The sequence below is a fragment of the Pseudonaja textilis genome, chromosome 1, assembly GCF_049901715.1.
Source record: "Pseudonaja textilis isolate UNSWEBS1 chromosome 1, rPseTex1.2, whole genome shotgun sequence".
Lineage (NCBI taxonomy): Eukaryota > Metazoa > Chordata > Lepidosauria > Squamata > Elapidae > Pseudonaja > Pseudonaja textilis.
In genome coordinates this window covers 215972540-215982230 of record NC_141990.1, presented here as the reverse complement: position 1 = coordinate 215982230, position 9691 = coordinate 215972540, and the positions used below count along the sequence as shown (strand labels likewise).

Here is a 9691-nt window from a genome sequence, read left to right as displayed (position 1 = left end):
GTATGTGTATGTGTGTGTATTTCTGAGTTTTAATTGCAACCATCCACAAACACACATTACTCTGCCAGGAAAGCATTCTGAGCAACCTAAAAGTACTCACAAAGGGAAAGGGTCATTATAGAAGGGAGCTTCTGATACTCAGTAGAAAAGGAGACAATGCTTGTCTGATGATGTCTCCCAACAATTCATGAAAATCTAAATCCACAAAGCGCTTATTCATCATGATGATTTTTCTTCTTCCTTGACTTAAGAAAAAAGAAAAGATAATCAGACAAAAACTCTATCAAGGCTATCACCTTGGTGAATAATTAAACCCACTCATTGTGTGGGATATTGAAGCTTTGTAAGATTTTGACTGTTTCCATATAATAGCTAACTCCAAAAAACGATCAGCTCACCACATACTAAAGACGTCAACAAACTGGCTTCAGCTCCTAACAAGGAAAGTAGTTCATGTGAGATCTAAAATACCACCCTCGGATGTTAACTTTAAATAAAATAAAATATTTCACTGTTCCAAGTTAGGGTTATGCTTATACTGCAAGGAGTAACTTTCCTGTTGGTTTTGCCTGTAAATCATTAAGTGCTGGCAGAATCAACATACTTTATTTGCCAAAATAGAAATAAACCAATTTCATGTTTGACCAACATTTTCATCTAGTTTTAAAAAGCACAAAATGAATGAGATAATCATTAGATATATAAACTGACAACTGGATTCTCATTTGTAATTTTCATCTCTTTTATTTTCCTGGTTTTCCCCAACATCTATAATCTGTATTTTGTCATAATTAAAAGTGAACTATTCAGATTAATAGTCACTTAACACTGTCCTCATACACAGAATGATGTCAAAACATAACGGGGTGAAATCTAAATATTTCAGATGATTAAGAGTAAAATATACAGCTAATGTTTGCTCTAAGTAAGGGAGCTAGCAAAATATCTAGTTGTGCTGCTTTGCAGTTATTTGAGAACTTCCTATAATATCTTACCAAAGCTTGCACTGAATATGGCATATTGTACAACCAGATATAGAGAAATATTGGTTTGGGACAATTTCTCCCGTAGACAATTATTTAACCAAACCAAAAGCAACAAATGCTCACTGTACAGATTGTTTCAGGTATGTTTGTGTGTGTTTGTGTGTGTGAGAGAGAAAGAGAAAGGGGGGGAGAGAGGGAGAGAGAGGGAGAGGAGGGAGAGGGAGGGGTAGTGGATCTAGGGATTGAGAAATCCATGCTCCAATGAGAATGATCCCACACAATCAGATACCCAGGGATAATGTTTTGTGTGGTGAGCAAATGGCATATGGATTGCTTTGGCTTCAACAATGCCTTACTGTTGTCCAGGAATCTGAAGTGATCTCAGGCAGAGGTGGTATTCAGCAGGTTCTGACCAGTTCTGGAGAACCGGTAGCGGAAATTTTGAGTAGTTCAGAAAACCGGCAAATACCACCTTTGACTAGAGATTTTACACTGTCCTTCCCCTGCCATGCCCACCAAGCCACGCCCACAGAACCAGTAGTAAAAAAAGTTGAATCCCACCACTGATCTCAGGTTCTATTTGATACAGCATTCTCACGGTTGAGGGGTTGAGCAGTCACACAAATTGCTATAAATAAATAAGTACTCTGGTGAGCTGCAAACCGATTACTAGTAACGTTGCAGATACAGCTGAAGCATGTGGTTGTTGCCATCAAAAGACAATGTGATCTGAAATTTCCTGGACTGATTTAGGTGAAATTTGGGTACTTCACTTCCTCCCAATGGTTTAGCTTTCCCCCTGTGCCTGCAAAACACTAATTTTTTTAAAGGCACCATTAGACATTTTATTTCTTCTATTTTAAAGACCCTGCTAAAGGTGCTTGGGATACAATTCAAGGCAAAAAAGGGCAAAATAAAAACCTATAAATAAAATTGATTTTTATTGTGCCATTCCTGAGTCACAATTATGATAGGAAAGTTGAGCCTTGTGGGAGATGATGTTCAGGAGAATGATCAGGTCCACCTATTTTATGGGCAAGAGATCATTTCCATCTGGTAGCCTTCCCCAGCTCCAGAATACATCCAGTATTACAAATGTAATAGATATCATTGAAAGAGAAATCACGCTGTATTATGCATACATCATTAAATTTTGCCGAGGTTGGCAATTTGCTACAGGAAAACTAAAGGAGGGGTGGTTGATCCTTTAAAAAAAAAACCTCTAAGTTAATTACCTCCCATCTCCTCCTACTCTCAGAGGATGCTACACCAGCATTTTTCACACACACACACACACACACACACACACACACACACACACACACACACATATATATATATATATATATATATATATATATATATATATATATATTTGTTTTCTTAAGTTTTCGCAGGTACTTACATGTATGGCGTTCAGCTTTGTTCAGGTATTTTCCCACGTCATTGTAGTTGTGCTTTTAAAGTTGTAGCAACGTTTCGGCAAAATCTCATCTGCCATCATCAGGCTTCTGTATTGTGTTCGTCTGTGAGTCAGACTTTTACAGTGGTTTCAGTTTTAAATTTGGGGCTAGCCTACTGCTGTGCCAGAATGGTTTTTTCTTCCTCCTGATTGGTTGAGAGTCTTGGTATGTGTTTATTGGTCTTGGAGTTTGCTGTGTTCTGCTTGATTGGTGTTTCTAATATCTTCTGACTGTTTTGTGGCTTTTTTTGTCTTGGTTGGCTAGCAACATTGTGTTCCTGTATTGGAGGCTTTTAGTGCAGCTTGGCTCTGAGTAAATGGATGGCTATCATTAGTTAGGAAGCTAGGTTTCATCTGGGTGCCTGGTTGGGGTGTGTTTGAGCTGGAGGTATCAGGGGGGATCTGTTTGTGCCCAGGTGTTTGCTTGGCTTGTGGTGTGGAGATTTTTTTGTTTGTGAGTGCAGGCTTCCAAATAATTGACCGTCTGGTGGAATCAGCCCTAACTTGGAACAATGAAATATTTTATTTTATTTAAAGTTAACATCCGAGGGTGGTATTTTAGATCTCACATGAACTACTTTACTTGTTAGGAGCTGAAGCCAGTTTGTTGACGTCTTTAGTATGTGGTGAGCTGATCGTTTTTTGGAGTTAGCTATTATATGGAAACAGTCAAAATCTTATAAAGCTTCAATATCCCACACAATGAGTGGGTTTAATTATTCACCAAGGTGATAGCCTTGATAGAGTTTTTGTCTGATTATCTTTTCTTTTTTCTTAAGTCAAGGAAGAAGAAAAATCATCATGATGAATAAGCGCTTTGTGGATTTAGATTTTCATGAATTGTTGGGAGACATCATCAGACAAGCATTGTCTCCTTTTCTACTGAGTATCAGAAGCTCCCTTCTATAATGACCCTTTCCCTTTGTGAGTACTTTTAGGTTGCTCAGAATGCTTTCCTGGCAGAGTAATGTGTGTTTGTGGATGGTTGCAATTAAAACTCAGAAATACACACATACACCACACATATACATACACATATACACACACATTATATGTATGTGGGTGTGGGTGTGTGTATACACACAAACATACACACACACACATATATGGGACATGGTGGCTCAGTGGCTAAGATACTGAGCTTGTCGATTGGAAAGGTCGGCAGTTTGGTGGTTCAAATCCCTAGCACTACGTAATGGAGTGAGCTCCCGTTACTCGTTCCCGTTTCTGCCAACGTAGCAGTTCGAAAGCATGAAAAATGCAAGTAGAAAAATAAAGAGCACTTTGGTGGGAAGGTAACAGCGTTCCATGCGCCTTTGGCGTTTAGTCATGCTGGTTACTTGATCACAGAGATGTCTTTGGACAATGCTGGTTCTTTGACTTTGTAACAGAGATGAGCACTGCCCCCTAGAGCTGGAAACAACTAGCACGTATGTGAGAGGGGAAACTTTATGTCAGCCTTCAAGATGATCTCTTCTACATCTTTTGTGCTGCTTTGCATCTTTCTTATTGCTCCATCTTTCAGCTGTCATTAGTAACGGGGGGAGGGAGGGATGGAGGGGAAGAAAGCTGGAGGTGTTACATTCCTATGCTGTAAATGGGAAGGAGGAGGGGGAGTATAAATTCCTGTTCTTAAGTTTCTATTTCCTTGCGTAGTTTTTCTATCCTTTGCGCAGCTGCGAAGTTTTATCAAAATATGTCAAGGTCAACGGACAGAAGCCTCATCACCACCTGAAGATGCCCACGTGATCATATTCAGAACTTTTAATTGGAAGAGTCTTTTGGACTTTGGGGAGGGGGGAAACAATTCCAGTCCTTTGTATATGTGATCTGCGCGCCAAATTCTTTAGATTCAGAATTCAACCTGTAGCTTCCACTTTGATTTCCAGTAAAAGGAAAAACTTTGCTCTAATCTATGGAGTCTGAGTATTTATTTCTTGGATTTTGAATGGAACACAGACTGACACTTTACGCCTTATATATATAATAAAAAGGACTGAATTGGAAAAAGTAGCATTGGTCTTTCCTCTGATGAATCAGATCCACCTAAATAAGTCAGTCACTTAATGCCCAGGTTGCCTAATAGCTTGACTACTGCAATGTGCTCTAAATGGGGCTGCCCTTGAAAACCACCAGAAGGTTCAGCTGGACCAGAATGCAGGGATACAGGAACCAATAGGTATATAACACTTCTGTTTTGCCAGCTGCGCTGGTTGCCTGCTTGTTTCCATGTACAATTCAAGCTGTCATCTACAAAATCCTATATCGCATAGAACCTGGTTCCTAGTGGGACCTCCTATCTCCTGTAATAGCTGTTTGGCCAATTTGATCCTGCAGGATTTGTACAATCCGGTTCCTTCGGTTTAATGATGCCATTTATCAGGTCCCTGGAAGCATGTCTTTTCAGTTGCACCACCTATCCTCTGGAATGAGATGCCCTGCAAGATCCAAATGACTTCAACCTAGTGTTTTAAAGCAGTGGTCACCAACTGGTGGGTTGCAGCCCATTGGTGGTGCGTGAGAAAATTTTGGTGGTCGCAGAGAAATGTCACCCCCAGAGCACCCCCCAAAGCAATTAATCCAGGCTGCGTGGGAACACAAGGCTTCGCTGCCCTCATGGTCCGCAGAAACCCTCCCCACCCACTTACTCCTTACTTGGCAAACTTGCCTGCTAAGTTACTATTTTTCCTTTTTTTTTCTGGCCATCAGCTGTTTCTGCTGTGCTGGGAGATTTAGATTAGCTGGAAAGTAGGAAATGGATGGATTTCTTGCTTTCTAGCTAATCTTTAGATCTTTGGCTCTGCTTTTAAGTAGAGTCTTCAAAGGACTGAAGGTTCTATTATTCAGTTGCAGGACTGAAGGTTGTATTATTCAGTTGGAGACTCAGATAGCCGATGGCAGAAACACAGATCTCTAAGTGAATCTGTGATTCTGTGAGCAACTCAATCTGCCTGCCTGCTTTGCCTGATTTTGGGTAAAAATTGCTCTTTTTTTAAATAAAAAATTTCAATATTTACATACATGGTGTGTTGTGAGTTAATTTTGTGAGTTTGCTAGCAAATTTTAAGAGTTTTCTTGCAAGCAAATTTTATGTGACAGACTCAGATAGCCGATGGCAGAAACACAGATCTCTAAGTGAATCTGTGATTCTGTGAGCAACTCAATCTGCCTGTCTGCTTTGCCTGATTTTGGGTAAAAGTTGCTCTTTTTTATAAAAACAATATTTACATAAATATTTATATTTACATACAAGCCATGCCCACCCAGTCACATGCCCACCAAGGCACACCCACAAATTAAGCCATGCCCAAGCACCAGTTGTTAAGAAATTTGAATCCCATCCCTGCCCCTTTGTGTTTATGTGTGTGTGTGTGTGTGTGTGTATGGGGGTGGGGGGGCGGTTAGATCAGATCTCTCTCTTTCTCTCCCACCAACATCAGTCAAAATTCATATTAGTGTTCCCTGGGATTTAAAATTATGAGTTTGGTGGTCCCTGAGGTCCAAAAGGTTGGCGACCCCTGTTTTAAAGGACTTTGAAGACCTAGATCTTCACCCAGGCCTTTGTGAGGGGAGAACAAAACCTTCTTTGGATTATGTGGGTCCATTTCATTCCTATCCATTTTTTATTTGTTAAGCTTGTCATATGTACTCTTCTTTTTTGCCCATCACTCTATTTTATTCCTGTGTTTAACATTTTTATTTTATGTTTATTCCCAGAGTTCATTGGGAATCAGAGGGCATATATTATTTAATTAATAATAATAATAATCTACCTACCTCAATTTCTAGTTGGCTTTCTGATTATGAATTCTGGCCTGTTGCCCTATTAAAATAGTGAATGAGGGTGGAGAATACACTCAAATTATAAATTTATATATTTATAATTAAATAATATTGAATTATTTTTATATTAATATAAATCATCTTGGATACAATAATTCATTGCAAATGTTTGAATTACATTCCAAGTAGCCTACTTTTCCTTGTTTGCTCTTTTCTGTTACTTGCCTGGTCTTTGCTAAAACAGAACAGATGTGGATATTTAATTTGCATTAGATGAAGATGGCAGCTAAATACCTTTCTTATTTCAGAAATTGGTAGCATTCTTTTTCCTCATTCTTTCTGAGGAAAATAATGGGTCTGGAGGTGATTGAATTAAGATTGGTGCTGCCCTAATGTGAACAATATGTGGCAAAACGGTATCTATTTAAGACTATCTCTTTATGAGAAAAAAATGGATAATGCTTTTAAGATACAATATTTTATTAATGAATTTGTCTTGAATTTCTAGAAAAACTCAATGTGTGAAAGAGAGAGATGGGGATGTAGATAAGGTGAAGCATATTGATTGAGGGAAAAAGAAAATACTAAATGTGATGCTAAATGTAACGCTTGGATTCCACTGACTTCTCTTCAGTTGCTGATATCTACAGTTAGAAAAGTAAGCAATTTTCATTAAGCTTGAGATTTAATTATGTTAGTTTCTGCTATGATCCCAATGAAAAACTCCTCTCCACGGCCCTAATTCATATTAACAAGACTTTAAAATGATGAGCTTCAAGTAATGCATTTAGTATGCCGCGCACATTGCTGCTTAAAAAAAAATTCACTGATTAGAATCTACTTTAAGCAACATGTCTAGGATTATAGTTGTGATAAAATTACGCACACTTTGTAACTAGCAGCATTGTTTACTCTTTAAGGCAGCATTTCTCAGCTGTGGCAATTTTAAGATGTGTGGACTTCAACTCTGCCTTGTTCTGTTGGCTTGCCCATGGGTCCCTTCTAGAAGTATTTGTTTTATCTTTAAAACAGTCGCAGGAATTAAATTAGGCTAACAAAATAAGTATGATGATTCAAAATTCATGGCTACAGAAGAGATTGTACAGGTTTACCTTTTGCAGTCACTGAAACAGGTAGACCACAATGGAGAGCGATCCTACCTTGTTCCCTCAGATCTTCATTCTTATCATTACAGTAACCAGCTCCTAGATGACCTTGATTCTCCATTCCTTGATTTTTCACTCCTCTTCATCATCTTTCCTGTTGATTATCATGTCCTTTGAAGGACCAGAAAGTCCCTTGCTTTCTATGAAAATACCAGAGAGCATTGATTGGTTGGAGCTACCTTTTAGGACTCAGTCCTACACACAGCATTTTCAAGAGGACATGCGACCACCTGTTTAAGTAGCTCCTTCTGCTCATGAGAATGATTATCCTCATTCAAACACCAATGCCTCTGTACTTGGGCACTCAATAAATTTTTAAAAAGGTAAAGGTAAAGATTTCCCCTGTTCAATTGCGTCTGACTCTTGGAGGCAGTGCTCATTTCCGTTTCTTAGCCAAGGGAGCTAGCATTGTCCAAAGACACTTCCATGGTCATGTGGCCAGCATGACTATATGCTGGGGTGCACAGAATGTTTTTACCCTCCCAGTGTTGTTACCTTTCTATTTCTGCTAGATGGGCAGGAGTTAGGGAAAGTAACGGGAGTTCACCCATCGCACATTGTCGGGTCTCTAACATAAGTTACTAGCTTTCCACTTGACAAGTTCAGAGTGTTTAAATGCTAAGCCATCATGCTCCCTTCCCATAAATAAAAGCAACTTCATTACAATGGGAGCAGAAAAATAGCTACATGCCACAGAATTAGTATATGCACCTCTCCTTTTTTTGGTTAAATTAGGTACATACAAAAAAACTATAATTCTTCATTCTGGAATTAGCAGCCATTTATTCTCGAGACTGGCTGCACTGATACTCCCAATTTTAACTGTTCACCATTTATATCTTTACAATGGTTTAAATTCTCTGCCTGCCTCAGGTATTCAGCAGCTGTGGAATTATTTTCTTCCACACTGCTCTTAAGATAATAAAACCCTTACTTCTCCACCAAATTTCATTCCTGAAAGTCTGAGAAGTTGGTTCTGAAAATTCTTTCCTAATAGTTGAGGTGAAATTCAATACAACGTCATATCTATTTTTTTTCTTCACGAAACTAGCGGGGCTTGCTGTAAATTTTGCACAGATGGCTGTATGTGGGAGGACATGCATTTCCAAATATGTTCATGTTCATGCTGGTTTTCGTTCTTTAAAAAAAGAACTAGAAAAATGTTTTATTCTTCTTAAAAAATAGATCTTAAAAAAAGAACCCACAGCTGTTTCTCTTTTTCTTCCATATTACAATTAAAGGCCTGAATCTCTTTTTTCTCTTTGTTCAGCAATTATATGTAATATATACTGCAACCCCTCCTAAAACTTGCATGAGATGTCACTTCTAGATTGACTCTAAGCAATAATCTGGACAATTCAGTTTCTCTCAAGCCACTCCTTCTTTCAGATATCTAAGTAGTTCACAAATGTCACATTTTAGTGAGACAAAAATCTATGACCACCAACCCAGAGTCACAGGAAGTCGGGCTGCACATAAATTTAAACATTTAATAAATTATGATTATCCTCCACCTGCTTCTCAGCAAAATTTGCCAAAACAAAGATTGGAAAAAGGGGTTCTCTCTCTGCACCACACAATAGTTGGTGTGACTAACCATTAGGAAAAACACAATTGCGATTCTGCAAAATCTCCATTCTCACCCTCTCCAGGGGAAGGATACTGCAAAATCTCCATTCCCTCCCCACTCCTGGGGGAAGGTTACTGCAAAATCCCATTCCCTTCCCACCCGACTAACCTGCTTTCCAGCTCTGTTCTCCTTTGCAGGGCAACGAAAGAAGACCCAGCTGATCAGCTGGGACAAGGCAGAAAATAGATGGGAGCGGGGCCAGTCAGAGATGGTATTTGCCAATTCTCCAAACTAGTCAAAATGTCCGCTACCAGTTCTCCAGAACTGGGCAGTACCTGCTGGATACCACCTCTGGAGAGCAGGTAAGAGGGGCTCAAAACAAGACCATATAATTTCACTTTTGTCTTAGAAGCAGGGGGCCTCCAAGATTTCATGAAACAGCTTCAGGGAAGTGCTTTGTTTCAATTTTTATTGATGTGACACGTTCCTTCAGAGCTTTACACAGCTCTCATGTACATTGTCAGTTTTATCTCCAAAAGCACAGGATCAGTATACATTGCCTGAATTTCATTCTTCATGTTTCTTCTTTGAGAAAACAGAGGAAAGTGTTGATTTCTTTGTGAGAAAGGGTAGGTTCCTTGTTGCACAGCGTGTTCCTTGGTATTGCATAGCTTTTTACTCAGAGATTCCAGGGTGTTTTGCTTCTGTTGAAATCAGTTGATTA

At 39.1% G+C, this 9691-nt stretch overlaps 1 protein-coding gene across 6 annotated transcripts in view; it reads left to right on the top strand.

Moving 5' to 3' along the window:
- MRAS (muscle RAS oncogene homolog) overlaps window positions 1-9691 on the top strand; it is a 62778-nt gene that overhangs the window by 19502 nt on the left and 33585 nt on the right. Inside the window, exon 2 of one of the 6 annotated variants that reach the window (XM_087920470.1) lies at window positions 3228-3372. The exons of the other annotated variants lie outside the window; for them this stretch is intronic. The gene's annotated coding sequence lies outside the window, so the exon portion shown is untranslated. The remainder of the gene's footprint in view (window positions 1-3227; window positions 3373-9691) is intronic. 6 annotated transcript variants of the gene reach the window in all.